Below are 25,258 nucleotides of genomic sequence, written 5' to 3'. Positions count from 1 at the left end.
TAGGTGCAGTGGCGCGATCTCAGCTCTCTCGGGTTGAAGTAATTCTCCTGCCTCAGTCTCCTGAGTAGCTGGGATTACAGGTGTGCACCACCGCACCTGGCTAATTTTTGTATTTTTAGTAGAGGCAGGGTTTTGCCATGTTGGTCAGACTGGTCTCGAACTTCCGACTTCAGGTGATCCCCCTGCCTTGGCCTCCAAAAGTGCTGGGATTACAGGTGTGAGCCACCGTGCCTGGCCCATATTTAACTTTTTAAGTTAAATAACATACACAACTTTCCTGGACTTCAAAACCTGGTGTTAAGGACAGACTTTCCAAAATAGAGATACCAGAGGCTGTTTTTACATAAAATTGCTTTATCTCAACTCATTGGTGTAGGCTCTAATGGAGGGAAGAGGATGCTGATGTCTTAGGACAGCTGCCTGTGAGAAGCTTGAAGAGCTGACTTGTGCAGTGTTTCTTAAGCCATAGCATGTGTCGGAAACACCTGTCAGTGCTGGTTTAAAATGCAAAATTTGCAATACTTTTTTTCCCTTATTTATCTACTGTGGTTTGAATGTGTCCCCCAAATTTCATGTGTTAGAAACTTAATCTCCAAATGTGACAGTATTGAATCTTTAAGAGGTGATTGGATCAAAAGGTTTCAACCCTTATGAATGATTAATCCATTTATAGGTTAATGGATTAATGGGCTAATAGACTAGCAGGTAATCATGAGAGTGGAACTAGTGGCTTTTTAAGAAGAGGAAGAGAGACCTAAGCAAGCATGTGAGCTCACTCAGCCCCTCACCATGTGATTCCCAGCGCGGCCTCGGGACTCTACAGAGAGTCCTCACCAGCAAGAATCCCCTCACAGATGCAGCCCCTCAATCCTGGACTTCCCAGCCGTCATAACTGTAAGACATAAATTACTTTTCTTTATAAATGACCCAGTTCCACATATTCTGTTATAATCAACAAGGAACGAACTAATACATTATCTAAAATTATCTCCTGAAAGCAATTGTAGTAAGGATCTTGCTTTTTAAAAAACAAAAAATTACTGTGTATATTTTAAATTTTAAAAAACTACTTTAGCCGGGCGCGGTGGCTCACGCCTGTAATCCCAGCACTTTGGGAAGCCAAGGAGGGTGGATCACAAGGTCAGGAGTTCAAGACCAGCCTGACCAAGATGATGAAACTCTTTCTCTACTAAAAATACAAAAATTAGCCAGGTGTGGTGGCAGACGCCTGTAACCCCAGCTATTTGGGAGGTTGAGGCCGAGAACTGCCTGAACCCAGGAGACAGAGGTTGCAGTGAGCCGAGATCACGCCACTGCACTCCAGCCTGGGCGACAAAGCGAGACTCCGTCTAAAAAAACAAAAAACTAGCAATACCAGGAGAAAATAAGCCCAAGCCCAGTGGCTCATGCCCATGATCCCAGCACTTTGGGAGGCCAAGGCAGGATGAGGGCTTGAGGCCAGGAGTTTGAGACCAGCCTGGACAACATACCAAGATCCCATCTCTACCAAAAAAAATTTTAATTTTTAAAATTAAAAAAATATATTTTTAAAAGTGTTATGCACATCTATAGTCCCAGCTACTTGGGAAGCTGAGGCAGGAGGATTGCTTAAGCCCAGGAATTCACTGCTACACTCCAGTCTGAGTATACCCTGTCTCAAAGAAAAATAAAAAGAGAAAATAAAATTTTATGTGCAAAAAGTTAGGAGAGGGCAAAGTCAAGTAAAATTTCCCCATATTAACTTAGAAATAGTAATAAGGGCAAAATGTTCTAAAGTTTTTATCTGTTAGGGTCCTAGCCAAAAAAAAAAAAAAGGATGGCCTTAAGTTGAGTCATTTAGGAAGAGTGTAATAAAGTCACTATTTACAAAGCATGGACTGGGCTTAGACAAAGCAAAAGGGATGTGCACTACCCTTGGGCTAGTGAGTGCAAGAGCCACTACCGCCACCATGTCTGTAAGGGCAAGGCGATGGAACCCATTAAAGGAACCTAGAAAGCTGATAGAGAGGGCCACCTGGCAGGAAGGAACCAGAGAAATAAATATGCCGACCTCCTTGGCCAATCCCTAGAGGCTGGAGGGCAAAAGCAGCCTACTGATGTCATCCTTGTGACTCAGCCTCATGGGCAGAGAGCAGGGCAAAGAAGGGTGGAGAGCAGATTATGAGTAGCAAATGGGGAAAATCTAGCACCTGTCAGAGATGGCTAAGGCACTGGAGTGGCTACTGTGTATCTTAACAAGCACTGAAGACAACAGTACAGAGATTTCCTTTTCTATCATCTCGTTTATATAACCATGCAGTAGGTTTATAAGAAACCTACCATTAAGTGGCTGGGTGTAGTGGCTCATGCCTGTAATTCCAGTACTTTTGGAGTCCGAGGTGGGCGGATCATTTGAGGTCAGGAGTTCGAGAACAGCCTGACCAACATGGTGAAACCCCATCTTTACTAAAAATACAAAAAAATTAGCCGGGCGTGGTGGCGGGTGCCTGTAATCTCAGCTATTTTGGAAGGCTGAAGCAGGAGAATCTCTTGAACCCGGGAGGCAGACGTTGCAGTGAGCTGAGATCTTGCCACTGCACCCCAGCCTGGGCGACAGAGCAAGACTCTGTCTCAAAAAAAAAAAAAAAAAAAAAGAAACATAACATCAAGTGTTATGGTTTTGTATTGTGTCTCATTCCAGAAAAAGCCCAGAAATCTGAACTTCAAGTAAGAACTCAAGCTGAGGGCAGTGGTTCACATCTGTAATCCCAGCACTTTGGAAGGGCGAGAGGTGGGAGGACTGCTTGAGCTCAGGAGTTTGAGAACAGCCTGGGCAACAGCAAGACCTTGTCTCTACTAAAAATAAAAAAGGAGTCCCTAGAACTCAATGACAGTCTTTCTTCTCTTGGTCCCTGTCAGGGCTGTACAGAAACCCCAGAGTCTCCCAAGCCAGCTTGGTCCTGCAACAGACATGCAGAGGGAACATCTGTAGCCTGAAAGAGGAAGGTCAGACACTGACCTGGCTTCACAGGACCCTATGAATCTTTAGGTATTAGTGGGCCCAGGCTGCTGGCACTGACCAGGCTCACCTTATCTTGGCTCCTGGGCTGAATGGCTGAGCTTTCCAGGCTTGGGCTGGGGAGGTCCCTCTTATTAACTTCCTTGTCAGCAGTTTCCAGAAGGTGAAAGTTACCTGCCCAAGGTAGTAACCTTAAACTGCAATAGAAATAACTCTCTGGGATAGAGATGCCAAGGTTGTACCAAAAGTTTCCAAGGCAGTAGAGCACTTAGCCCTGTCTCTGTGTCCCCGTGAAGGCCCTAGTCTTCCTCCTTTGACTGGTGTGTTGGTGACCTGTAAAGCTTGGGCATGGGCAGAGCAGGCCGCAGGGCCCAGTCTGGCTTCCCGTGGGAGCCAGTGAGTTTCCTGCAAAGAGGAAGTTCTGGCTTGTACGCCTCAAGGGCAGGGAGAGAGGCCTTCTTTAACCCCAGCAGTAAGAAAATGCTCATTCTATTCCGTGTAAAGGGACCCTTAGTGTTTCCTGGGCTGACACAGAGAAGAACTATTTATTTCTCAGCTATCGTTCTCTGACTTGGCAAGCTCAGGCTGGAGTGGGGAAAAGCAGATCCGAGACAATCATGTGATGGAATTACACCTGCTGAGATAAAGAACAGTGCTGCTCCCCAAGCAAACATTCTTGCGGACTCTGCACTGCAAACTCAGCTCGGGAGGCGCTGGGCTAATTTGTCTTTTGCCAACTAAAGGCAAATGGAGGAGGGCAGAGCCTGGCAGCTTCTCCTACTGCCTGGTGATTTGAGGATCACTCTGCCTCCCTCCCCGCTCCACTACTCTCTCACCGATGCCTAAATAACAGGTAGGAATTCACTCCACTTTGCCAAGGATCAAGGAAATGCACATCGCTTTACTTTTTAAAATCAAATGGAATCATGCTGTGAGCCCCACCTTGCCCTGGCTGGTGCAATCCCCAATATTAATGATTATTGAAATCCCCTCTTTTCTGTTGGGCCATACTAGAATCCAGGGCCCTGCTTGGTAATAGCAAAATGGGGCAGGGGATTGAGTTAGCCAATAAAATAGCCACCATTATTAATGTTGCTACTTTTGTTATGTGACACAGCTATTGGACTAAAAGGTTTCCCCTCAAAGTGCCTACTTTACCTGCAGGCTCTGCCACCGGGGCCCTTGTTGATATTTCCAAGTTTATATAGTTAGAGATTGTCCTTGAGGTATTAGTCATGTGCCAGGTTTGAGTGGTGGTGGTAGTAGAAGGAGTGTTGAGGAAACTTTAGATCTTCTCCCCATAATCTAGGTCAGCATCCCCTGTTCTTTGTTGCAGGTAATTAATATTTTCTCATTTTCATGTATGTAGCCATGTAAACAGCTTAGAGCATCCTCTTCCCTTCCCAGCCTTTCAATCAGATTGCTGCCCCTAAACCCCTCCTACAAAGACATTCTGATTTCCAGGCACCAACTGCTCCCCTAGACACCAGCAACCTTCAGAGCCCTTTACAGAAAAGGCACAAGGCTCCATTATTTGAGGATGCCTCTCCTTAATGTCCTCTCAGACTCATAGAATCCAATTGTCTCTCATCCACAAAGCTCTAGCTTCTCTCCACCCAGTCCCCACCTCATCCTCTGGGGTACTGCCATCTAATTCCTTCTTGGGTTTGACCCTTGAATTATAGAGAAACCATTAGCTAACTGCTGCCACCACTACCCCCAAGACAAAATGAGGAACTAAGACCGACAGCTAAACACAAATCCTTAGCTAACTGGGGAGCTAGGAGGTCAGTGAAGAGGAATAGAATTTTTTCTTCCACCAGGTGTAGTGGCTAACGCCTGTAATCTTAGCACTTCGGGAGGCTGAAGTGGGTGGATCACTTGAGGTCAGGAGTTCAACACCAGCTTGGCCAACATGGTGAAACCCCATCTCTACTAAAAATACAAAAATTATCCAGCTGTGGTGGTAGATGCCTATAATTCCAGCTACTCAGGAGGCTGAGGGAGGAGAATCGCTTGAACCTGGGAGGCAGAGGTTGCAGTGAGCCGAGATTGCCCCATTGCACTCCAGACTGAGTGACAAGAGTGAAATTCCGTCTCAGAAAAAAAAAAGAAAAAGAAAAAGATTTTTTTTTCTTTGTTTCCTACAGCAGAAAGGGAAAAAAAATGCCTCATTCGATTATCATCATTTGATTATTGTTCTGTTACCAGTGTCATTCCTTTGGGTGAGTCATTGCTGCCTCCAAGGGATCTCATATTAGGATGCCTCCTTGGGAGGGGTAGGAAGCATGACTAACACCTGAGTATAAAGAGGTTCACCCTATACTTCCTGATGTGGCAGGTGAGAGAGTGTGGGTGGGGAATTGGGAGGGGACTGCCTTTCCTTACTTTAGAGTCCTGTCCAATGGCTGGCTTTGTGGTTGGCTGCATTAGGGAGGGCCCACCAGGAAGCCTTCTCTTCTTTCCGTTGAAGACAAGCGTGCAAGTTTTCTGTGGTTTGTTAGGGCTGGGCCACCATGTCCTTAGCAGGCAGCAAGGTGGGGCGATGACCTCTGATATCAAACCATCTGGGAGTTACTGCTGCTTTGTAAAAAACAAAGGCCCAAAGGTAAAATGTGGAGAGAGCAGGGTACTGGAACACCGGCTCACATATCTGGCAGAGGCACTGAGGCCACTACTGCTGGCATTTTTCTGTACCACCTGAGTTGATTTTATTCAACTTATATGGTCAGGGGCAAGCACTGGGACACAGTTCTCCCCAGGAGAGGTAAGAACCAGAAGGGAGCTTCTGGGTCTCATCTGGATTAATAGAAGCCATGAGTACTTACTGTGGCGGGAGCCAGGTTCCTTCACTTACTAGGTGTGTGACCTTGGGCATTTACTTATGTTCTGTGATTCAGTGTTCTTATCTCTAAAATGGGGATAATATGTCTACTCCATAGAAGTGTTGCAGGGATTTGTTAGTGTATTTAAAGTACTTGGAAGAGTGCTTGTCACATAGCAAGTATTATAAAAATGTCAACTGCTGTAGTTACTGCTGTTGCTGTCTACAGAAGCCAGGTGTGGACCACAGAGCCAGAAGCCAAGGGCAAGTCTCTGGAGCTGAAACTAGAAAGAATTATTTATAACAGTTCCCATCCCGCCTAGGGCTACAAATGAGATAATAGCTGTAAAACAGTCTCAGCTTCCCTGGGAGGCGCAAAATACCCAGATTCACTGCTAGAATACACGAACAGAGGCTATTTCTTTTGGGCTCTGCAGCCTAAGCAGACCCTACCCTTAGGTGGTTGAGATACCCCCTTAGTGGCCATGATTTGAGGGTCCCCAACACATCTCCATCATAGGCTTGCCTCAGTATCTAAAATTTTCTTCAGGGCTTCCAGTTTGGAAGATGTAACTATTTTACAGCCAGACTGTCTATGTGTAAATCCCGGCTCTGTCACTCACTAGCTGCATAATCCTGGAGAGGTTACTTAATGTCTGCCCCTCAGTTTCTCATCTGCAAAAGTGAGGGTAATGACAATAGTCTCTTGATAGAGGCAGAGTGCGAATCACATAAAATAGTGTGTGTGAAGGTTTAGCAAAGTGCCTGGTACACCCTGAACTGGTGGTAATGGTGGTTTGACTAGAGAAGGCATAAATTTGCAATTTAATAGTGACTACTGGATGAACTTGGAGGACATTATGTTAAGTGAAGTAAACCAGGCACAGAAAGACAAACACCACATGATCTCTGCACATATGTGAAATCCAAAAGAATTGATTTCTTAGAAGCAGACAGTAGAACAGTGGTTACCAGATGCTGGGGAGGGTAGGGAGGGGAGGAGAACAGGAGAGGTTGGTCAACAGGTAAAAAGTTACAGTTAGGGCCGGGCGCGGTGGCTCACGCTTGTAATCCCAGCACTTTGGGAGGCCGAGGCTGGTGGATCACGAGGTCAGGAGATTGAGACCATGGTGAAACCCTGTCTCTACTAAAAATACAAAAAAAAATTAGCCGGGCATGGTGGCGGGCACCTGTAGTCCCAGCTACTCGGAGAGGCTGAGGCAGGAGAATGGCGTGAACCCAGGAGGCGGAGCTTGCAGTGAGCCGAGATCGCGCCACTGCACTTCAGCCTGCGTGACAGAGCGAGACTCCGTCTCAAAAAAAAAAAAAAAAAAAAGTTACAGTTAGGAAGAATAAGTTCTAGTGTTCTATTACATGGTAGGGTGACTGTAACTAGTAACAATGCAGTCTATGTTTCAAGATAGTTGGAAGAGAAGATTTTGAGTGTTATTACAAAGAGATGATAAACGTTTAAAGTGATGGGTGTAGTAACTACCTTGAGTCGATCATTATAAAGTATATACATGCATTGAAACATCACATTGTACCCCATAAATATGTACAATTATTTTGTGTCAATTATAAATAAAAAATTAATAAAAATATGTGTTAAACCATAGATACTCAATTTTTAAACACTTTATAATAACAATTGTCACATGTACAAAAATGTTGAAAACTAATACAAGTAACACCTTTAAACACATCATTTGCTTTTTTTCATTATTATTGTTATCATTTTTGAGATAGGGTCTCACTTTATTGCCCAGGCTGGAATGCAGTAGTATGACCTCCTCAGGCTCAAGCGATCCTCCTACTTCGGTCTACAGAGTAGCTGGGGCTACAGGTGCATGCCCGGCTAACTTTTGTGTTTTTGGTAGAGATGGATGGGGTTTCTCCATGTTGTCCAGGCTGGTCTTGAACTTCTGTGCTCAAGCGGACAGCCCCATCTTGGTCTCCCAAAGTGCTAGGATTATAGGTGTGACCTACCATGCCCTGCATCACTTACACTGAATAATTGTTTTACCTATGTCTTTGCCATTTTGTTTTCTGCTGTTATTTGTGTTTTTGTGTGCTATTATTTTACTGTTTGGTGAGTACATATATTTTCCCCTTAATAATTTGAAAATAAGTTGCCGAGCATCATGACACTTTAAATTCTTCGGCATATGGTTACCCCAAACAAGGACAATCTCCTACACAACCAGAACACTATTACCACATCTACAATAACTGATAATTATTCTTTAATATTATTTAATACTGAGTCCATATTCACACTTTTTCAGTTGCTCCCCAAATGTCTTTTAGAACAGTTTTTTTCCTATTAAGAACCAACCTTTTCTTTTTTAGGGGCACTGACTTTTGAAGAGACCAGGCCATCTGTTTTACTTTTGGGGTCTGTCTTACTGTTTTCTTGTGGTGGTGTTTTTAGTGAAGTTTTGAAGAAGGATGAAAACAATCTGGAGCTTGAGCTGGAATCCCTGGGCTGCCCCAAGGACACATGCTCTGCTGTCCGTGGAAAATGAGGGAAGAAACCAATAAACAAGGCACATTCATTTTCTTGTTTATTGCAGCAAAACATACATAACATAAAATTCATCATTTTAACTATTTTTAAGTGTACTATACAGTTCAGTGGCATTAAGTACATTCATGTTGTTGTGCAACCATCACCACCATACATCTCCAGAACTTTTTCATTTTCCCCAGCTGAACCTCTGAGCCTGTTCAACACGAACTCTCCATTCTCCCCTCCCCTCAGCTCTGGCAACTGCTATTCTACTTTTTGTCTTTGTGAATTTCACTACTCCAAGTATGTTACACACTACTTGTCTTTTTGTGATTGGCTCATTTCACTTAGCATGATGTCTTCAGAGTTCATCCATGTTACACTGTGGTCAGCATTTCCTTCCTTTTTAAGGCTGAACAATAATCCATTGTATGCATGGAACACATTTTGTTTATTCATTCGTCTGTTGACTGACACTTGGGTTGCTTCCACCTTTTGGCTAATGTGAGTAATACAGCTATGAATATGGGTTTAGAATTTTCTGATTGCATCCCTGCAAGGCACACTCTTTTTTTTTTTTTTTTTTTTTTTTTGAGACGGAGTCTTGCTCTGTTACCCAGGCTGGAGTGCAGTGGCGCGATCTCAGCTCATTGCAATCTCTGCCTCCCGCCTCCCGCCTCCCGGGTTCAAGTCATTCTCCTGCCTCAGCCTCCCGAGTAGCTGGGATTACAGGCACGTGCCACCACACCCAGCTAATTTTTGTATTTTCAGTGGAGACAGGGTTTCACTATGTTGGCCAAGATGGTCTTGATCTCCTGACCTCATGATCCATCCGCCTCAGCCTCCCAAAGTGCTGGAATTACAGGCATGAGCCACTGCACCTGGCCAGGCAAACTCATTTTTACCTTATGTTGTGGGACTAGCCCTCATGCATCCTCTGATAACTGGTAATTTTACAAATCATGTTTCAAATCTGCATGATTCTCTCCCTTTTATCAAAATCTAACATGAAACAGCTCTGTCAGTCTTGCCATTATCTGGGTTTACAGCCATTTATACCAACAATAGAAATGTGGGCATGACTCACAGCAGGTGTTTCTGCATTGCTTAATGTGGTAAGTATACTGATTATACCATATGGAGTAAGAAGACAAACATTCCAAGCTTTTAAAGCTAAATTGAAAGGCCAGAGATGCCTTTTTATTTATTTTTTATTTTTATTTATTTATTTTATTTATTTATTTTTTTTTTTTTTTTTTGAGACGGAGTCTCACTCTGTCGCCCAGGCTGGAGTGCAGTGGCGCAATCTCGGCTCACTGCAAGCTCCGCCTCCCGGGTTCACGCCATTCTCCTGCCTCAGCCTCTCCGAGTAGCTGGGACTACAGGAGTCCGCCACCACGCCCGGCTAATTTTTTTGTATTTTTTTAGTAGAGACGGGGTTTCACCGTGGTCTCGATCTCCTGACCTCGTGATCTGCCCGCCTCGGCCTCCCAAAGTGCTGGGATTACAAGCGTGAGCCACCGTGCCTGGCCCAGAGATGCCTTTTTAAATCGACCTAAAGCATTTTTAATCTGTTAGGCTCCCATACTTCAGAGGACTGGCCTATTAAAGGCATCTGTTCTAACATTCCAAATGTACACATGTGATTTATATCTAGCTATCCATGAAGTATGAGAGGAAGCAGGGCAAAGTAGAATGAACTCTGAACTGGATAATGAGGAGATGGGGATCCAGTATCTGGACTCTGTTGATAACCATGTGACCTGGGGCAAAGCCTCAACTTTTTTGTGCCTGGGTTTTCTCATCTGTCAAATGGGAAGTTGGCTTATAGCCCTCAAATGCTATGATGGGCTGAGCTACATTTTATTTTTTATTGTTATTGTTTGCAGAAGTCTATAATAGGAAGTCAGGTGTGGAAATGGGGAAGCACTGAAGTTGAGTTCACAACTTAGTGAACACAAATTAGTTGGGTGACCTTGGAGAGATGCTGTAATTTTATGAGCCCATATTTTCTCAAAAAAATTGTTCTGCAAAATGGGGATGGTAAATGCTGCAGAGCAGTGATGAAGATGGTAAGTCATCAGGTATGATGAAAGAGCTTTGGAAACTTTTAAGGTGCTGTACAATCACATGAGAGTGATTACATGGTGATTTTAAACTGTAAAGAGCTCTATAAAGCCAAGCATGGTGGCTCATGCCTGTAATCCCAGTACTTTGGGAGGCCGAGGTGGGCGGATCACGAGGTCAGGAGTTTGAAACCAGCCTGACCAACATAGTGAAAGCCCGTCTCTACTAAAAATACGAAAATTAGCTGGGCGTGGTGGCGTGTGCCTGTAATCCCAGCTACTTGGGAGGCTGAGGCAAGAGCATTGCTTGAACCCGGGAGGCGGAGGTTGTGGTAAGCCGACATTGTGCCATTGCATTCCAGCCTGGGCAACAAGAGCGAAACTCTGTCTCAAAAAAAAAAAAAAAAAAAAGAGCTCTATAAGTGTAAGAAACTACTAGAGACCTTGTAAGGATACTTACTAGGACTAAATTACTATTGTCCCAAGTAAGGGCACTAACCTTACTGACTCGTACAAACTCAGTATTTTACATTAAAAATAGACTATGGCTGGGGGTGATGGCTCGCGCCTGTAATCCCAGCACTTTGGGAGGCTGAGGCTGGGGGATCACCTGAGGTCAGGAGTTCGAGACCAGCCTGGCCAACATGGCGAAACCCCATCTCTACTAAAAACACAAAAATTAGCCAGGCATGGTGGCATATGCCTGTAATCCCACCTACTTGGGAGGCTGAGGTTGGAGAATTGCTTGAACCCGGAGGTGGAAGTTGCAGTGAGCAGACACTGTGCCACTGTGCTCCAGCCTGGCTGGCAGAGCAAGACTCCATCTCAAAGAAAAAAAAATAAAAAAATAAATAAATTATAACTCCCATTCTCCTCTCCCCAGGAATCCACTTTTAGTGGCCTTGGGTATTTCCTGAAATTTCCCAGCCTTCCGAGTAGCTGGGAATGTTGTGGTAGATCCTCCCCTATCTCTATTTTATAAACTTTCATCAGCTGTTTGAAATGCTTGCTTTCTTTCACTCCAGAACTTGTTGCAGCATATCTTGTTTCAACAACGCTCCAGCCTGCCAATGGATCTTTGGTTTTGCCAGTTGTGACGACTCTGAAGCTCTTTGTCAGTGCTTTTCGTTCCTGGAACACTTGATCAGCTAGTTGGGTTGCATGTCGTTTTAACCCCTGAAGAGCAGATTCCCAGGCTTTGCTGTTTTACAATCTATGATTTAGCTACGATTGTTTTAACAAGTGTTCCCTGCCAGAGCTTCAAATAGTCCCTGTCAACAGTTGTTCCCTCTACTCTTTCCAATAGCACAACGCTCTCTTCTAAGGAGCATGCTGTGTTTTCAGTTCAAAAGGGGGACTATTTGAGGGAAAGAATACAGGAATTGATGAGCTGAGAGTTAAGCTAATGACTCAATGGATTACAGATTGCTTTAGAAGCTGGATGTGGTGGCTGTAGTCCCAGCTACCCAGGTGGCTGAGGTAGGAAGATTACTTGAGCCCAGGAGTTTGAGGCCAGCCTGGGCAATATAGCAAGACCCCCATCTCAAACAAACAAACAAACAAACAAAAAGCCCAAATTGCTTTAGGGTCAAGGGTGATATGCAATGCTAAACAATTAGTATGCATAGGAATCACCTGGAATTCAAAACAAAAGTGCAGATTTCTGGACCCGACCCCAGATATCCTCTGATTAAGAAATTCTGTCCTCATAGGCCGGGCACGGTGGCTTACACCTGTAATCCCAGCACTTTGGGAGGCCGTGGCGGGCGGATCACGAGGTCAGGAGATCGAGACCATCCTGGCTAACATGGTGAAACCCCGTCTCTACTAAAAATACAAAAAATTAGCCAGGCATGGTGGCGGGCGCCTGTAGTCCCAGCTACTCAGGAGGCTGAGGCAGGAGAATGGCGTGAACCTGGGAGGCAGAGCCTGCAGTGAGCCGAGATCGCGCCACTGTACACCAGCCTGGGCGACAGGGCGAGACTCTGTCTCAAAAAAAAAAAAAGAAATTCTGTCCTCATACATGAGACTGAAAAAAAAAGAACTTCTGGAGTGGGTAATGAGGTTCAGGACACACTACCTTAGCATATCGGACATTTTAAACTGAAGGAATTTGAGACATGGCAGATACAGAAAGGACTTTCTTTTCTTTTTGAGGCGGAGTCTCGCTCTGTCGCCCAGGCTGGAGTACAGTGGCGTGACCTCGGCTTACTGCAACCCCTGCCTTTCGGGTTCAAGTGATTCTTGTGCCTCAGCCTCCCTAGTAGCTGGGATTACAGGTGCCGGCCACCATGCCTGGCTAATTTTTGTATTTTTAGTAGAGATGGGGTTTCACCATGTTGGTCAGGCTGGTCTGGAACTCCTGACCTCAGGTGATCCACTGACCTCAGCCTCTCAAAGTGCTGGGATTACAGGCGTGAGCCACTGCACCCGGCCTAATTTTTGTATTTTTAGTAGAGACAGAGTTTCACCATGTTGGTTAGGCTTGTCTCGAACTCCTGACCTCAGGTGATCCGCCCGCCTCGGCCTTCCAAAGTGCTGAGATTACAGGCGTGAGCCACTGCGCCTGGCCAGGAAGGACTTTCTGACCATCTCCTGAAGGAGGTCATAAAACCCTCATGTGAGAGACGCCCTCTCTATACTGGCAAGAAATGAGCATCCTTGCTCTAAAGATAAAGGGACACAGAGAAGAATCTGAACTCCCAGGCCTTGCTGTTTTCCTCAGTTTGCCACGCTTAGCTCACACCCTTTTGTCCTATCTCATTTCTCCACCACTCCCCACTCTTCATCAAACCTAGCATAAAACCACTCAGGTTTTACCACTTCTTTGAGTCTCCATTTCTTTATGAAGGCTGCCATGCTTTCTAAAACTTCACACTTATTAAATAAATATGTATGCTTTTCTCTTGTTAACCTGTCTTTTGTTACAGGGGCCCTAGCCAAGAACTCAGAAGGGTAGAGAAAAGCTATTTTCCCTCCCCTACAGTGGTGTCATTTTACACGTGCTCCTGGGTGATTCTGATGCAGGGGTCCACATTTTTAGAAACTTGGTGGAGAACACTGGTTCTCCTACTACTGTAAATAAGTTGACTCTGAACAGACCACAGATTTACTTTGCTTCAGTCTCCACACTCACAAATGGCTATAAAAGCAGTAACCATCTTTCCTACCTCACAGGTTTAAAATAGGAGTACAAAGAGATAACAGATCCAAAACCTTTTTTTTGTTTTGTTTTGAGATGGAGTCTTGCTCTGTCACCCAGGCTGGAGTGCAGTGGTGAGATCTCGGCTTACTGCAACCTCCACCTCCTGGGTTCAAGCAATTCTCCTGTCTCGACTCCCAAGTAGCTGGGATTACAGGCACCCGCCACAACGCCCAGCTAATTTTGTATTTTTAGTAGAGATGGGGTTTCACCATGTCGGCCAGGCTGGTCTCGAACTCCTGACCTCAAGTGATCTGCCCGCCTTGGCCTCCCAAAGTGCTGGAATTACAGGTGTGAGCCACCATGCCTGGCCTCATTTTGAAAAGTAAAGAGCTCGTGCTAGTGCAAGGCACCCTTATCCTTCTCAGCATTCTTTTGCATCAATGGAGCAGACTCCAGCCAACAACCTATCTTGCCTTGTCCTCCATAAACACTTTTAGGTATTCGCTTGAAGGGATGAAAGCCTCAAGAACCTGCCTTTTGTCCATCTGGTCCAGACAGGCTCACATAAGTTTATTCCCATCCAGACAGAGTATGACAGGACCACACACATTTCTGCCTGAAATCTTGCCAAGATAGAATCTAAGATGACTCTCCTAATAGGCCTAAGTCTTCCTTGAAATCTAGGCATATCTGCATCTTTAATGATCCCATTAACTTCATTTTCCACAATGTCACATCATTTCTGGACCACACTCGATTGCACACGTGTCTTCTCTGTGAGCCGGGGCTTACACCTGAGGGCTTGCAGTCCACACACACCCCTCATGCTTTGGTCGTGTTCCCAGGTACAAAACTTTTGAAGTTTTGGGTGATCAACTTCACATAATCTATTCTCCCTCACTCTATTCTAATCCTTTTGGCAAGAACCTGTTTCAAGGTATTCTCCCCTTATTTGGCCACATTCAGCTTGAAACAGAATAATCAGAGTTTTACTTCCAGTTAAAGCACAATGCTGTTTTCTTTTAGATATATTAGGCAGCCTACTGCTAGACCCTCAGCTGCTTTGTAACTTCCTTAAATACTCTGCAATGTCTGATGAGTGTCTGAGTATCTGCAATTACCCTGCCCTCCTAAAGAGCAAAGAGGGGCATGATTCCCCTCCTAAGACCTAATAAATTCTTTCTCTCTCTCTCTCTTTCTCTCTCTCTCTCATTCATTTAACAAATAGTGATTGAGCATCTAGTATTGTAAGAGGCATGTGAACCAGAGCAACTCCATCTTGAATAGGAGCTGGGTGAAATGAGGCTGAGACCTACTGGGCTGCCTTCTCAGATGGTTAAGGCATTCTGAGTCACAGGATGAGATAGGAGGTCAGCACAAGATACAGGTCATAAAGAGCTTGCTGATAAAACAGGTTGCAGTAGGGAAGCCAGCTAAAACCCACCAAAACCAAGATGGTGATGAGAGTAACCTCTGGTCATCCTCACTGTTGCACTTCCACCAGTGCCATGACAGTTTACAAATGCCAGGACAATGACAAGAGGTTACTCTATATGGTCTAAAAAGGGGAGATATGAATAATTCACCCCTTGTTTAGCATGCAGTCAATAAATAACCATATAAATGGGCAACCAGCAGCCCTTGGTGCTGCTCTGCCTATGGAGTAGCCATTCTTATATTCCTTTACTTTCTTTTCTTTTTTTTTTTTTTTTGAGACAGAGTCTTGTTCTGTCGCCCAGGCTGTAGTGCAGTGGTGCAATCTTGGCTCACTGCAGCCTCTGCCTCCTGGGTTCAAGCGATTCTCCTGCCTCAGCCTCCTGAGTAGCTGGGACTATAGACATGCGCCACCATGCCCAGATAATTTTTGCATTTTTAAAAAATAAACTTGCTCTCACTTTATGGACTCACCCTGAATTCTTTCTTTTTTTTTTTTTTTTTTTTTGAGACGGAGTCTCGCTCTGTCGCCCAGGCTGGAGTGCAGTGGCGCAATCTCGGCTCACTGCAAGCTCCGCTTCCCGGGTTCACGCCATTCTCCTGCCTCAGCCTCTCCGAGTAGCTGGGACTACAGGCGCCCGCCACCACGCCTGGCTAATTTTTCGTATTTTTAGTAGAGACGGGCTTTCACCGTGGTCTCGATCTCCTGACCTCGTGATCCGCCCGCCTCGGCCTCCCAAAGTGCTGGGATTACAAGCGTGAGCCACCGCGCCCGGCCACCTGAATTCTTTCTTGCACAAGATCCAAGAACCCTCTCTTGGGGTCTGGATCCAGACTGCTTTCCTGTAACAGTATGTGTCTAGCACTGGAGAGACAGCGCAAGACAGACAAAGTTTCTACCCTTATGGAGTTTCTGTTCTAATAGAGAAGACAGTAAGTAGTCGAATGAGAAAATTTAAGGTAACAGTAAATATTATGAAGAAAATGAGACACTATAATGTTGTGCAGAGTGAACGAGGCAGAGAAGTTGCTACTATAGACTGGGTAGTCAGGGAAAGGCATCTCTGAGGAAGTGAGATTTGAGCTGAGACCTAAATGGACCAGACTTAGAAAGACTGGACATTGGAAAACTATTACACTAGTTTTTCCCCTGATGGCTTCTGTGGGGTTTGTTTGCTTGTTTGTTGGCAGAGAAAAGAAATCCCTGTCTTATGCTTTGATCACAATGACATTATATGTTATTACTAGGATATGTACCCAACAGCCCACCAGAATGAGTATTCAGCCTATATCCTACCACAGCTCTGTGCTTTTCAAAGCATCACTTTGGTTAGTAATGGCAAGATGATCCAAAGGATCCCTCAGAATAGACTCTTAGAAGGCCTACCTCATCTAATTAAATTAAGCAGCTTACTATAGTGTTGTATCTTAGAGCCCCGAGAAATGACTCCCGCCCCTCAAAATATCCTAGACTTTCCAGCTATGCTCTGGAGATTGAAATTCTTTTAAACCAGTTTTTCATTGTACAGTCAGTTAAAAGGTTTAAAATGCAATACCCTCAGGAGAAGTGGCAAATTGGTCCTGTGCACACGCCATGGTTCTGAAGAGGCTACAGATTCCTTCTGTAAGAAGGGAGGGGAGAGGAAGAGACACGTGCTAGAGACTACGGGAAAAGAAAATGTAGAGAAAAGCGAAGAGCTGAGAAAGGGGAAATGGAAGAGAGAAAAGACTCTGTATCCTTAAGCAACTGACTCCCTAAGGACTGCAACATCTCCAGATTTCTCCAGAGCTCTAAGAAGTCAGGTGTACTTGGAGCTGGCCAGAGGGGTTGGTGGTGGGCTCTCTTCTCCTGTCCCCATCCTGAAGACTCATTTCTACATTACAGAAAGTGGATTTCCCCATAGGATGGAGCAGTGTGTATCCTGGACCATTTTGCCTTGGGGGAAGTTTAAAGGGAAGGCCCGAATCATTAATTTATGAGGAGGATAAGAAAGTGGCATCTCATTAAGGAAATGACTCTTCATCTTTAGAGAATAAGAAAGCCTCAGTGGGATGAGATCTCCATTAGAAAGGGACCACTGTTAGAGTCCATTCCACAGGAACACTGTGAAGTCTAACGGGGCAGGAGATGGGGTAGGATTGAAAATCTAGAGGGATCCTCCCAACGCTGAGCAACTACCCTTATTTTATAACCCTGGGCCCAATTTGGAAGGGTGGTGAGCGTGGAAGAAAAGGATGGAAAGTCCTAAAAAGCTCTGTGGAGTGATTTAAGGACTATTTAGAATAATAAAGTAACCCAAATAAATTCTGAAGCCCTCAGGAGGCTCAGTTTCCCCAAATCATAATCAAAGAAGGTAATCCACAAACCAAGAAGAAATTTAACATGCACTCCAATCTTTAGAGATGCAAATCTCTAAAAGAACACTACAGGGAATTCAATTCAGAACCCAGAGAACACTTCTGAAATTCCCTTTTCTCTCCTGAATCCACATCCGACAAAGGCTTTTACCCACCAAATCCTGCAAATTGCCCCCAATACCCAGGCCATGTGTTTATCCCCTTCCTTCATTCCCCCCCTTCACTCCCCCATCTCTTTACTCCCACCTCTCCAATCCCATTTCTTTATCTCTCCCAACTCTTTCTTCATAAGAAAAGCTGGCAAACTGATTTGGAAAAGAAAGTATCTTTATAGCAGTGCTGTTTCATGGAAATATAATGTGAGCCACATAAATAATTAAAAATTTTCTAGCAACCACTTTAAAAAAGTAAAAGAGCATAGGGAAAATTACTTTTTTTTTGACTCCGTCGCCTAGGCTGGAGTGCAGTGGTGCGATCTTGGCTCACTGCAAGCTCCGCCTCCCGGGTTCACACCATTCTCCTGCCTCAGCCTCCCGAGTAGCTGGGACTGCAGGCACGTGCCACCACGCCCGGCTAATTTTTTGTATTTTTAGTAGAGACGGGGTTTCACCGTGTTAGCCAGGATGGTCTTGACCTCTTGACCTTGTGATCTGCCCGCCTCGGTCTCCCAGAGTGCTGGGATTACAGGCGTGAGCCACCTGTTTTCCTTGTTTTTTTTTTTTTTTTTTTTTTTCGAGACGGAGTTTCGCTCTTGTTGCCCAGGCTGGAGTGCAATGGTATGATCTCGGCTTACTGCAACCTCCGCCTCCTGGGTTCAAGCGATTCTCCTGCCTCGGCCTCTTGAGTAGCTAGGATTACAGGCACCTGCCACCACGCCTGGCTATTTTTTGTATATATATATATTTTTTTTGAGATGGAGTCTCGCTCTGTCGCCCAGGCTGGAGTACAGTGGCGTGATCTCGGCTCACTGCAAGCTCCACCTCCTGGGTTCACGCCATTCTCCTGCCTCAGCCTCTTGAGTAGCTGGGACTACATGCGCCCGCCACCACTCCCAGCTAACTTTTTGTATTTTTAGTAGAGACGGGGTTTCACCGTGTTAGCCAGGATGGTCACGATCTCCTGACCTTGTGATCCGCCTGCCTCGGCCTCCCAAAGTGCTGGGATTACAGGCGTGAGCCACCGCGCCCGGCCTATTTTTTGTATTTTTATTAGAGATGGGGTTTCACCATGTTGGCCAGGCTGGTCTCGAACTCCTGACCTCAGGCAATCCACCCGCCTTGGCCTCCCAAAGTGTTGGGATTACAGGTGTGAGCCACCATGCCCGGCTGCAAAATTACTTTTAATGATATATTATGTTTAACCCAGTATGTCCAAAATACTATTATTTCTACATGTAATCAATATACAAAATTATTGAGATATTTTACGTTTTTTATACTATGTCTGAAAGTCAGCATATATTTTACATGTAGAGCACTTAAAATGAACTAACCACATTTTAAGTGCCTAATAGCCACATGCGGCAAGTAGCTACCCTGTGGGACAGTAAAGCCTTACAGATTAGGCAAATGGGCAGGAAAAGAGGAAAGACCAGACCCCAAATATGGGGACATAGCTTGCTTCATGAAATTGTCACAAGTTGGTGCAATGGAAAAATGATAAGAATAGGGACAAGGTACTGAGTTTTTCTTAGAGGCAAATATATTCAATTTTTAAATTTCGAGATTGTGTTTCTGCCAACGTGTCAGAGATGTTTAAACCAGAATGACTTCATCTTGTATAGGGGCTGGGTAAAATAAGGATGAGACCTACTGAGCTGCCTTCCTAGGAGGTCAGGCATTCTAAGTTCCAGGATGAGAAGATCAGGTCAGCACAAGATACAGGTCACAAAGACCCTGCTGATAAAAGGATGCAGTAAGGAAGCTGGCCAAAACCCACCAAAACCAAGATGGTGACAAAAGTGACCTCTGGTCCTCCTCACTGCTCATTATACACTAATTATAATGCATTACATGCTAAGACTCTCCTACCAGAGCTATGACATTTTATAAATGCCATGGCAATATCCGGAAGTTACCCTATATGGTCTAAAAGGGAGAGGAACCCTTAGTTCCAGGAAATGCCCACTCCTTTCCCAAGAAACTCATGAATAATCTACCTGTTGTTTGGCATATAATCAAGAAATGACTGTAAGTATACTCAGTTAAGCAGCCCATGCCGCTGCTCTGTCTGTGGAGTAGCCATTCTGTATTCCTTTACTTTCTTCATAAACTTGCTTTTACTTTATGGACTCGCCCCAAATTCTTTCTTGCTGGAGGTCCAAGAACCCTTTCTTTGGGTCTGAATCAGGACCCCTTTCCGGTAACAAAGGTGAGATGCTCCTCACAGAAATAGTCATTTATGAAATTATAATAATGATAGATGCTAGTATTCTTCTTCTTCATGTCATCGTGTGGCTAAATAAAAAAACGGTAACTACAGTGTTTCTCCCATTAAAAAAAAAGGTTTTATAGGACCGTGAAATCCAAATGGCAGGAAGTCACTGCTTTAGAGCACACATAGCCTTTTTTTTTTTTTTTTGAGATGGAGTCTTGCTCTGTCGCCCAGGCTGGAGTGCAGTGGCACTATCTCCGCTCACTGCAAGCTCCGCCTCCTGGGTTCACGCCATTCTCCCGCCTCAGCCTCCCAAGTAGCTGGGACTACAGGTGCCTGCCACCACGCACGGCTAATTTTTTGTATTTTTTAGTAGAGGCGGGGTTTCACCGTGTTAGCCAGGTTGGTCTTGATCTCCTGACCTCGTGATCTGCCCGCCTCGGCCTCCCAAAGTGCTAGGATTGCAGGCGTGAGCCATTGCGCCTGGCCACACATAGTCTTTTTTAAAACACATTGGCCCATTTAATCATCACAACTATATGATACATATATATATATAATCAAATACATATATAACTATAACTATATATAGTTATGTACAATTTGTCTATATATAAATTATATATTATGTATATAATTTGTCTTGAAACTGTAGAAGAAAAAACTTTTTCCTCTATTCTCCTAGGGTCTCCAGCTGGAGCTCTGGGAATTAAGCTGACAAAAAAACAGATCAGCAAGAGAAAAACAAATCGTTTATTAACATGTGCAGCATGCAATAGAAACTCAGTGATGAGCAGTTATAAGTAACTCAAAGTGGGTGGCTAAAACTTGGAACTTTTTAACATTTGAAAAAAGAACAATATGTTGAGAAGTGACAAGACAAAGGAAAAGGGGTTTAGGCTTTTCGGGGCAGCAAACTGTGGAACGCTAAATATATGGGCGAAACTCCTGGAAGATAAAAGTTGGTTTAGTAATGTTTGTCATGTAGATTTCTCTTAGTGCCGTCTCTGGGCCAATAAGAGTTTCAGATGATTAAGAAACTAAATCTTCTTTTAGTCAAATGGGAGTGTGGGAGGGGTGGGCAGAGAGCTTTTTTCCATTTCTCAGTTGTCTTCAGCTTAAAATAATCCTGTGTCAAAGGGACATATTTGGGTGTGGCCCATTCTAGTCCCCTGCAAAACGATCACACACTTTCAGAAAGTTTCAAGCACAGTGTACAGAACTTTTCTTCCTGAACTATTTGAGAGTTAATTTTTGATCTGATGCCCTATCATCTTACAAATTTTAATGTATATTTCCTACAAACAAGGATGTAACCTACAAAAACCACAATAAAGCTGTGAAAATTAGGAAATTAATGTTGATACATTACTATCATTCAATATTTAGATCCCATTCAAATTTTAGTAGTTGTCTCAATAATATCTTTATCCTCCTTCAATCTAGAAGAATTGGTCAGTCTCTTTGACTTACATGACCTTGGCACTTTTGAAAATTACAGACCAGTTATTTCATAATAAATAAGTAATTATGAGGGATTTACTTAGAAACTGCAAATACTCCATTCCTCATCAGACTTTTAACTTATTAGTTACATATTTTGATGCTCAAATTGTTTCCAGCTTAGTCATTAGGAGTCCTTCAAGCTGACTTCCATGTCCTTTGACATGTCACCATCATTCTTTAAGCACTTTCTTGTTTTGTGGCACAACACATTTTCCAGGCTTATTTTGTACCTTCCTCGCCCCAGGAGTGAGCCATTTCTCCAAAGAGCCCTAGTGAACAATTAAGTTTAGAAGCCGAGATCTGGGTGCTAGGTGTGCTTGTTACTATCGAGGCATCACTGTTGCCCAGGCTGCTCAGTGTGCAGAGCTAAGGAATGTATGTATATATATACAAACACATACATTTACATCTCTAGTTTTCTATTTATCTCTCCTGTATTGGAAACCATGAGTTCATAGTGATACCTCCAATTCTAATTCAGTATCACAGAGCACATCTTCATTTTCTATCTTTCTGTATTTGTGCCTCCCTTCTCTGACAGTAGAAACCTGACCCTCGTTATCTGTAATTTATTTACATATTTGATCAATCCGCCGTATGTAACCAAGCTCCTGTTCCCACTGCCACCTCCTCCCCTACACAAATTCTTTTCTCTCCCCCTTTGACCTCTGATGTCTTGTGCTGGGGCATTCCCCACGTGGAGATCCTCATCCACCTTGGCCTTCAACATCTCAGACCAGGGCTCCTCTATGTATCTTCCAACGCTTCTACTAAATTTTTAAGAAAACTGAGAAAACGGATTTCTGTAACTGAGATAATTGAAAAAATGATTTCTATATTTTCAAACTATCTTAGTTTCATAACTAACTTCTTTCCCTTCCTTCTTTTTTTTTTTTTCTTTTGGGACAGAGTCTTGCTCTGTCACCCAGGCTGGAGTGCAGTGGCACGATCTTGGCTCATTGCAACCTCTGCCTCCGGGGTTCAAGTGATTCTCCTGCCTCAGCCTCCCGAGTAGCCGGGATTACAGGCGCCCACCATCATGCCCGGCTAATTTTTTGCATTTTTAGTAGAGACGGGGTTTCACCATGTTGCCCAGGCTGATTTCGAACTCCTGAGCTCGGGCAATCCGCACACCTCGGCCTTCCAAAGTGCTGGGATTACAGGCATGAGCCACCGTGCCCGGCCTCCTTCTTTCTTTAGTAGAATGCTGTTCCTGTTTCATGGAGCAATTTTTCTCCTATCTCTCTGATAATACTTTCAATTTGTTTAGCCTCTTCTGCTTCCTTCATTGTTCATTTCTCCTGAGTTCCTTTGTACTGTTACTTGCTTTCGGTCTCTCTTTCCAGTTGGAGGCTTTCCTCACATACCTGGTGTGTTCCTAGCTTTCTGTTCCTGTATGAGAATGAGGCACTAAGGAGCCAACTAGAATAGAATTCAGGGTAGGGAGTAGAGATGCCAGATAAAATATAGGATGCCCAATTAAATTTGAATTTCAGATAAGTAATAAATAATTTTAAAATATAAGTGTGTCCCAAATATTACTATGAACATATTAATAATAAGAAATTATTCATTGTTTATCTGAAATCTGAATTTATCTGGCCATTCTACCTGGGATCTTAGTCAACTGTTGACTTCCTTCAGGGCGATTGTGATATGGACAGGAAGCAGCAGGGTGGGGTCCCTGGCGAGGGCTCCACCCTCAAGCTTGGACCTGCAGCCCTAAATGAGAACAGGCATTCCTGTTTTTGCACCCAAATGTTGCCTTTTGGCCTGTCATGTCCCCCTATCCTGTGGCCATATAAACCCCAAACCCCAGGCTCCACAAGCAGAAGAGTGGCAGAGTGACAGAGCGGCAGAGTGACAGAGCGGCAGAGTGGCACGGCAGAGAAGGAGAGAAGAAAGGAAGCGTCTGAACGTTGAGAGGAGTTCGGCTGGGGCAGTCAGAGAGGAGATAGGATGCAGAAAGACCCAACTCCAGGGCAACGGCAGGGCTAAAAGAGCGTTGTAACACCACTAGACACTGCCGTGGGGCCAGAGCCCAAAAGTGCTCGCCCCGGCTCCTGCATCTGCTCACCTGTGTGCTTTCCCTCCCATAAGGGATTCCAGCGCGCAGCGGCCAAATAATGAGCCACACCCCTGTTGCACGTACCACGGTGGGTCAGGGAACTCTCCCATTTCAATTGTATGGGATCCCAATTTTTCATAGGTTTATCAGTTTTCTCAGAGAAAAATTCTTCCATTCGCCCCTGGGGGCTATAAGCCTAGCTGCTAATGCGCCAGAAGCCAGTTGTAGGAGGGGAACAGTGTAGAGATGGTCTTCAGTGCCATCTCCCAGGCAGAATCCTGGAGGAATGGGGCAGGGACAGCTGCCTGGCAAGGAGGGTTAAGAGGAGAAGAACCGGAAGGGATCTAACTTGGTTTTATACAAACTTTCAACCAGTCCTCCTGTTTTCAGGCCTGCCCAGCACTCCCACCTTCGGAGGAACCAGTTGCCCCCAAAGGCTGAGTCTTTTTGGGATTCTCAGACTCATTGATCTGTTTTTCTTGTAGGTTTAGGTTTCAGCTTTCTCTTAATATTGTTTATTTCTCTCATTTGCTATGTCTTTGTCTAATGCTCTGTTTGTCTTTGCGTGTTTATGTCATTTAAAAATGTCTTTGCTGAGTTTGTTTTTGTGAGAATAGAGACAAATGTGAGTGTACAGTCTGCCATGTTTCACTGGACAATAATGATTTTCCATTTATTTTATTGGTTTATATACCTGGTGGAGAAATTGTCTATAATGTACTACATACTCAAATGTCCTGGGAAAAAGGGGTTTGGATAAACATGGATTTTTCTCTGATTCTCTCTTTCCTCTATACCTCCACTTCCCCTGCCCCTGCCCACACCATGAAAGACCAAAGATGACTCTGACTGATATGAGTTCTTTGGCTTTCCATACTTGATATTTTGGCACTATTGGTTCCTTAAGTTCCCCAAAGACAGCTGGACTAGTGTGCTTATAAATCTTCAATCCTAACCAACGGTGAGTTTTTTTTTTTTTTTTTTTTTTTGACGGAGTCTTTCTCTGTCACCCAGGCTGGAGTGCAGTGGTACGATTTTGGCTCACTGCAACCTCTGCCTCCTGGGTTCAAGCAATTCTTCTGCCTCAGCCTCCCAAGTAGCTGGGAGTACAAGTGTGCGCCACCACGCCTGGCTAATTTTTTTTTGTATTTTTAGTAGAGATGGGATTTCACCATGTTGGCCAGGCTGGTCTCGAACTCCTGACCTCGTGATCCACTGGCTTCTGCCTCCCAAAGTGCTGGGATTACAGGTGTGAGCCACTGCACTGGTTTACCAAGGGTGAGTTGTAAACCTAACTATTCCCTGCAGGTCTGTGGCTTAGAGCAATGAATTTAGATAAGGTCAGGGTTTACTGTTGTTTATTGCCTTACAATAAGAGCTGATTGTTCATTGTAATTTGTTTACAAAAGCTCTCGAGTCACTAATAAACACAGGGGTGGGGTGGTCATTTCTTAAGTGGAAGGTGAGAAATCCTAAGGGTATATGAAGTCTGAGAACCCTTGTCTTTGTTTAGTTCCTCAATACACCCTTTAAGATGAGCCCAGGAAATTTCAGATATCTGATTACTTCCAAAAAATTATTTTCTGCCAACTCATATCATTGTAATTAAACTAGTTGCCACACGTGGCAAATATGTAGGCAATAAAATTCAGGCTGATCACCATAGTTAACACATGGACATAAATAGCAAGAATAGGGTAGGAGGACCAGGTGGGGTGGCTCACACCTGTGATCCTAGCACTTTGGAAGGCTGAGGAGGGAGGATTGTTTGAGCCCAGGAGTTTGAGATCAGCCTGGGTAACACAGCAAGACCCCATCTCTACAAAAAAAGTTTTAAAATTAGCTGGTTGTGGTGGTGCGTGCCTGTGGTTCCAGCTACTTGGGAGGCTAAGGTGGGAGGATCACTTGAGCCCAGAATGTTGAGACTGCAGTGAGCCATGGACGTGCCACTGCACTCTAGCCTGAGTGACAGAG

General features: G+C 44.4%; 1 protein-coding gene across 26 annotated transcripts in view; it reads left to right on the top strand.

The window, feature by feature from the left end:
* Positions 1–25,258, top strand: part of FUT8 (fucosyltransferase 8) — a 464,407-nt gene that overhangs the window by 65,647 nt on the left and 373,502 nt on the right. The window contains exon 1 of one of the 26 annotated variants that reach the window (XM_063644464.1): positions 766–894. The exons of the other annotated variants lie outside the window; for them this stretch is intronic. The gene's annotated coding sequence lies outside the window, so the exon portion shown is untranslated. Of the gene's footprint in view, positions 1–765; positions 895–25,258 lie in introns of those variants that run through there. 26 annotated transcript variants of the gene reach the window in all.

The sequence above is a fragment of the Symphalangus syndactylus genome, chromosome 8 (genome assembly GCF_028878055.3).
Source record: "Symphalangus syndactylus isolate Jambi chromosome 8, NHGRI_mSymSyn1-v2.1_pri, whole genome shotgun sequence".
NCBI classification, from domain to species: domain Eukaryota; kingdom Metazoa; phylum Chordata; class Mammalia; order Primates; family Hylobatidae; genus Symphalangus; species Symphalangus syndactylus.
Note: the sequence above shows the minus strand (reverse complement) of the source record. Positions and strands in the feature narration are given on the sequence as shown.